At 34.5% G+C, this 7,129-nt stretch overlaps 1 pseudogene; it reads left to right on the forward strand.

Moving 5' to 3' along the window:
- Positions 1-2,356: 2,356 nt before the first annotated feature.
- On the forward strand, positions 2,357-6,467 carry LOC100994933 (nucleophosmin-like; annotated as a pseudogene).
- The last annotated feature ends 662 nt before the right edge of the window (positions 6,468-7,129 follow it).

Genomic DNA, 7,129 nt, shown 5'->3' on the forward strand with positions numbered 1-7,129 from the left:
CTCCAAACACATTGATTTCCTTGCTTGACCCTGAACATGCCAGGGAATACTATCAAAGGGATTTTGCTGGCTCATTTCCTCAACCTGGAATACTCTTCCTCCACAGATCTGCATGGCTAACTGTTTTACCTCCTTCAAGTTTTTGCTTAAAGGTCACCTTCTCAAAGAGGTCTCCCATGACATATTATAATAAATTGCACCTCTTCTACTCTACACTCTTGATTGCTCATAGGTTGCTCTATTGTTTTCTACAGCTCATATCACCTTGTAATGTACAGAATAAGTACTTATTTATTATGTTTATAGTTCATTATATCTCTGTTCCATTAACTAGAAACCCAAAATGAGTACCTTGCCTATATGATTCCTCTCAAGTGATAACATCTCTATTCTAACATAACATATAGAGCAATAGATAGGAAACAATAGATAAGGAGAGATCATGTTCATGTACATATAGAGGGTGGGTAATTAAAAAATCTGAAAGGCAATGTATGAACTTAGTTTAGTTTTTAAAATGCATCTTCTTATCTCAAAAAGCTTAGAAAATGTATCCTTGGGAGACAGTATGAAATGATGGAAAGAATAAGACTTTGAATCAAACCTGGATTTGAGGTCCAGCACTGCCATTTACTAGCTGCATGTTATGATGCCAGTTGCTAAACCTCAATTGTTCCATGTAAAACTGGTTGTCTCTAATCTTGGCAGTTCCCAAACTATGTTCAATGAAAACTGCACTTTGATAGGCATTCCTTGGAAAATAGAGTCCATAGATACCCATATTTAGGAAATGCTGGATTAAACAAAATTAAACAGGTTTCTTTTCTGCAGGATTTCTCAGAGCCTTTAATATGTTAATGTACATTATGAATATTAAATTTGGTAATAGTGTGCAGTATTCCCAGTACTTACATAACCATTAAATATTTCTTTTCATGGAATACTTTTAACATTTCTTGGGGCACCAATTGAAAAACGCTTATCTCACAAGATAGTTATAAAAATTAAATGTGTTAATATATGTGTAGTTAAGCATTGACTTAGTTGACCTAGGTTGTTTACATCCTGTACATTCCAAAGATCTTCAGGACTGGTGTTTGACCAGCTGTTGGGAGATAATTTCTCAGCCCTTGGAATATACTGCCTGATAAGCGTGTCTTTGTACATCTAGGGCCTTGGGCCATGTTGTATCAATTTGAGCTGTGGAAAGGCTGGAGACTGAGAAGTAAGTTAGGGTCAGCTACATGGGTACTGCTTGCCTATGTGACTGACTTCTAACTAAAAGCATTTGACATCAAGGCTCAGGTGAATTTTGATGGCAGGCCATACTTTATATTCAGCAAAATTGTCCTTTAGAAATAGGAAAAACTCAGACATTTCTAGATAAACAAAAATTGAGAGAGTTTGTTGCCAGTAGACCTTCCTTACAAGAAATGCTGAATGTAGTCCTTCAGGTTGAAATGAAAGAACTCTAGATAGTAAGAGTAGACAATAACTTGAATCAGATGAAGAAATAATAAACACTGGTAAGATAGCTGCATAGGTAAATATATAAGTAAGTATTAATGAATTTTATATTTCTTAGCTCCTCTTTTTTCCTATCTCATTTAAAACACAATAATTATGGGTCTATATTTACTAGAGTACATGTTTTTCTTCCTCCAAAATTTTTATGTTAAAGTCCTAATCTCCAATATGATGGTGATTGAAAGTGGGGCCTTTAGGAGGTAATTGGGTTTTGATGATATCAGGAGCGTGAGCCCTCAGGATGGCATTAGTGTTCTTATAAGAAGGTCTCTTTCTTTCTAACATGTGAGGATACGGGGAGAAGGCAGCTGTCTGCAAACCAGGAAGAGGCCCTCACCAGGAACCAAATCAGCTGGCAATTTAATCTGGGCCTCCCAAATTCCGGAATAGGATGAATTTTTGTTGTTTAAGGCACTTAGTCTACGCCATTCTATTATAGCAGCCTGAGTTAACTGAGACACTATTTATGGGTACTCAACAGATGAGGATACAATTTGTGACAACAAAAACACAAAGGGAGAGGAGCTATATAGAAGTAAACCTACCAAAATTAACAAAATAGATTGTTATAGTTTATAACAATATATAATTAATATTATATATTGTTAATTATATAATTATAATCACTAGGGCAACCATTAAGAAAATAACTAAAACATATATAGTAAAATAAATAACAAGAGAATTAAAACAGTACACTAATATAAAACTAAAACAGTACACTAATATAAAACAGTACACTTAATATAAAACTAAAACAGTACACTAAAATATCTATTTGATACACAGTGGATGTAATGGAAGCAGTAATGGAGGAATGAAAGAATGGAAAGACAAGATATATAGAAAACAAATAGCAAAATGGCGGATGTAAGTCCTTTCTTATCAGTAACTACATTAAATGTAAATGAGTTCAACTTTTCGATCAAAACACAGAGATTAGGAGAATTGATTTAAAAAAAAAACAACATGACCCAACTATATTAGGCCTATAAGAGACTCACTTTAGATTCAAAGATACAAATAGGTTGCAAGCAAAAAGATGAAAAAAGATATTTCGTGCAAACAGTATCCCAAAATGAACTGAAGTGGCTAATCTACTACCAGACTCAACAGACATTAGGACAAATTGTTACGAAAGACAAATAAGGACATTATATGATAATGAAAGACCAACCCATCAAGAAAATATAACAATTATAAATGTGTATACACCTAACAACAGAGCTTCAAAATACATGAAACAAAACTAACAGAATTGAAGGAAGAAATAATTCAGAAATAATAGTTAGAAAACTTTATACCCCACTTTCAATAGTGTATAGAACAACTAGACAGAAGATCAGCAAGAAAATAGAAAACCTAAACAACAATGTAAACCAGCTAGGCCTAGCAGACATCATAGAAAACTTTACATAACAACAGCAAAATACACGTTCTTCTCAAGTGCATATGGAATATTTTTCCAGGATAGACCATATGTTAGGCCACAAAGCAAGATTCAATAAATTTTAAAAGATTGAAGTATGTTCTCTGACCACAGTGGAGTGAAATTAAAAATCAGTAACAAAAGAAAATTTGGAAAACTCACAAAGATGTAGAAAATGTAAAAGCACACACTTGAATAAATAGTAGGTCAAATAAGAACTCATAATAGAATTTAGAAAATACTCTGAGATAAAAAACAAAAATAAAACAAATCATAACTTACGAGATGCAGCAAAAGCAGTGCTCAGATGGAAATTCTATGAACAACTTTCTTAAGAAAGATCTCAAATCAATAACATAACTTTATCACTCCTTAAAGAAGAGAAAAAGAAAAGCAAGCAGAAGGAATAATAAAGATTTGAGTGCAAATTAATGAAATCAGAAATAGAAAAACAATAGATAAAAATCATTGAAACAAAAAAATTGCTTCTTTGGAAAGAGCAACAAAATTGACAAAATTTTATCTAGATTTACCAAGAAAAAAAGAGAGAAGACTGAAATTACTAAAATCAGGAGAGAAATTAGATACTTTCTAGATAGTACTACCAACCTTACAGTACTAAAAAAGATTTTAAGGGAATACTATGAACAATTGCATGCCAACAAATTAGATAACGTAGATGAAATGGACAAATTCTTAGAGGCACATAAACTACCAAAGCTGACTCAAGAAGAAATATAAAATCCGAACAGACTTATAATAAGCAAAGCAATTGAATCAGCAATTAGGAAAAAAAACTTTCAACAAAAAAAGTTCAAGATTAGATGACCTCATTGGTGAATTCTACCGAATATTTAAAGAATTAACACCAAAAATAGAAGAGAGAGGAACATTTCCTTGCTCATTCTATGGGGCCAGTATTACACTCATACCAAAAGAGAAAGTCATTACAAGAAAAAGTAAAATTAGAGACCAATATTCTTTATGAATATAAGTGCAAAATCCCTAACAAAATACTAGAGACAAAATCTGAAATTGTATAAAAAGAATTATAAACCATGACCAAGTGGGAATTGTCCCAGAAATGCAAGGGTGGTTGAGCACAGGAAAATCAATCAATGTAGTACACCATATTAATAGAATGAAGGGGGGAAAAAAAATGCCATGATCATTCTAATACATGCAGAAAAAGCATTTGAGAAAATCCAAAGTTCTTGCATAATAAAAACACCCAACAAACCAAAAAATAGAAAACTACTCAACCTGATGAAGGTCATCTGTGAAGAACCCACAGATAACATTATTCAGCATGATGCAAAAGTGAAAACTTTCCTCTAAGATCAGAAACAAGACAAGGATGTCCACTTTAGCCACATTTATTCAATATTATGTTAGAAGTTCTAGTCAGGGAATTAGCAAGTAAAAGAAATAAAAGGCATCTGGACTGGAAAGAAAGAAGTAAAATTATTTCTGTTCACAGATGACATGGTCTTATATATAAAAAACCCCAAAGAATCCATTTAAAAACCCCAAAACACTGGTGCTCATAAAGAGTTCATCAAGGCTACAGGATATGGCCAGGTGCAGTGGCTCACGCCTGTAACCTCAGCAATTTGGGAGGCTGAGGTGGGCGGATCACATGAGGTCAGGAGTTCAAGACCAGCCTCGCCAACATAATGAACCCCATCTCTACTAAAAATACAAAAATTAGTTGGGCATGGTGGTGGGCGCCTATAATCCCAGCTACTCACTGGGCTAAGGCAGGAGAATCACTCGAACCTGGGAAGCGGAGGCTGGAGTAAGCTGAGATCGTGCCATTGCACTCCAGCCTGGGTGACAAGAGTAAGGCTCCGTCTCAAAAAAAAAAAAAAAAAAAAAAAGAAAGAAAGAAAATAGTTTACAGGATACAAAATCAATATATAAAAATCAATTATGCTTCTATTATACAGTAGCAATGAACAATCTAAAGATGACATTAAGAGAAGAATTCCATGTACAATAGCATCAGAAAGAATGCCTAGGAATAAATTTAACCAATTAAGTACAAGACTTGTACACTAAAACTGCAAAACATTATTGAAAGAAATGAAAAAAAAAGGCCTAAATATATTGGAAAAAATCCATATTCATGGATTGGAAGACTTAATATTGTTAAGAGGGCAACCATCCCAAGCAATTTACAAATTCATGCATCCTGACTTCAAAACTTACTAGAAAGCAACAGTTATCTAAAGAGTGTGTTACTGGCATTATAGACATGTAGAGTAATTGTGTATAATTGAGAGTCTAGAAATCAACTCACAGATCTGAGGTCTATTGATTTCCAACTAGGTGCCAAGATCACTCCATGGAGAAGGAATAGTATTTTCAACAAATAGTGTGGGGACAATTGTATATCCACGTGCAAAAGAATGAATTTGGACCCCTGCCTCACAAGACATTAAAAATTAACTTGAGCCCTGGTGTGATTCCGTCCTGCATGGCTGTTCTCTTGAGCAGTAGTTGTTTATCTCCGTCTGCCTTCTCTCCCACCTGAGTGCATCCCACTACTCAATGGAAGACTCAATGGACATGGACATGAGTCCCCTGAGACCCCAGAACAATCTTTTCCGTTGTGAACTAAAGGCTGACAATCACTTTCAAGTGGATAATGATGAAAATGAGCATCAGTTATCTTCAAGAACTGCCAGTTTAGGGGCTGGTGCAAAGGATGAATTGCACATTGTTGAAGCAGAGGCAATGAATTACGAAGGCAGTCCAATTAAAGTCACACTGGCAACTTTGAAAATGTCTGTACAGCCAACGGTTTCCCTTGGGGTCTTTGAAATAACACCACCAGTAGTCTTACGGTTGAAGTGTGGTTCAGGGCCAGTGCATATTAGTGGACAGCACTTAGTCACTGTGGAGGAAGATTCAGAGGCAGAAGATGAAGAACAGGAGGATGTGAAAGTCTTAAGTATATCTGGAAAGTGATTTGCCCCTGGAGGTGGTAGCAAGGTGCCACAGAAAAAAGTAAAACTTGCTGCTGATGAAGAAGATGATGATGATGATTTTGATGATGAGGAAACTGAAGAAAAAGTGCCCGTGAAGAAATCTATACAAGATACTCGAGCCAAAAATGCACAAAAGTCAAATCAGAATGGAAAAGACTCAAAACCATCAACACCAAGATCAAAAGGACAAGAATCCTTCAAAAAACAGGAAAAAATTCCTAAAACACCTAAAGGACCTAGTTCTGTAGAAGACATTAAAGCAAAAATGCAAGCAAGTATACAAAAAGCATATTGAACAGTCCAGGGGACTACTAGTAAATTAAGCCCAAAGGTGGGGAGAGAGAAAAAGGAGAGACAAATATAGTCCACACTGAGTGTCATCAACAATCCAGACTAAAGTTTTCTATTTTAATCTCAATTCCCTATTCTGATTTGCCACCCATGCCTCTTCAGGCTGGAAACCATGTCACTCTTGGTTCCCTAAAGCACTTTTCTTCTGACTGCTGTGATTCAATGAACCTTGCCCTTTGCTTTCTATTACTTGTGCATTTGCCTCACCTCTGACCATGTTTTAAATCACGTTTGTATCTCCTTAGCTGCTCAATAAATATTTGAATGAAAAAAATTAACTTGAAATTGACTAAAGACTTAATATAAAAGCTAAAACTATAAAACTCTTAGAAGGAAATGTAGATGTAATTCTTTGTGATCTTGGATAGGTAACTTTTTAAAATATAACATCAAAAGCACAAAAAAATAGGTAAATTGGACTTCGTCAAAATTTTAAAAATTGCATCACCAAAGAATACTATCAATAAAGTTAAAAGACAATTCACAGATTAGAAAAAATATTTGCAAGTCATATATTTGACAAAGGGTTTAATAATAGACTATTTAAATCAGTTTTGCAACTCAAAAACAAAAGACAGCAACCCAATTAAAAGTGGGCAAAGAACTTGAACAGATGTTTCTCCAAAGAAGATATACAAATGGCAAATGAGCACATGAAAAGATGCCCAGCATCATTAATCATTAGGGAAATGAAAATCAAAATTACAATGAGTTACCACTTCACTTCCACTGGGATGGCTATAATAAAGAAAAAAAAGGAAAATAAATTTTTGTGAGGATGTATACATTTGAACCTTTGTGTATTGCTGGTAGGAATGCAAAATGCTGC

Source organism: Pan paniscus, chromosome 6 (assembly GCF_029289425.2).
Source record: "Pan paniscus chromosome 6, NHGRI_mPanPan1-v2.0_pri, whole genome shotgun sequence".
Classification (NCBI taxonomy): Eukaryota; Metazoa; Chordata; class Mammalia; order Primates; family Hominidae; genus Pan; species Pan paniscus.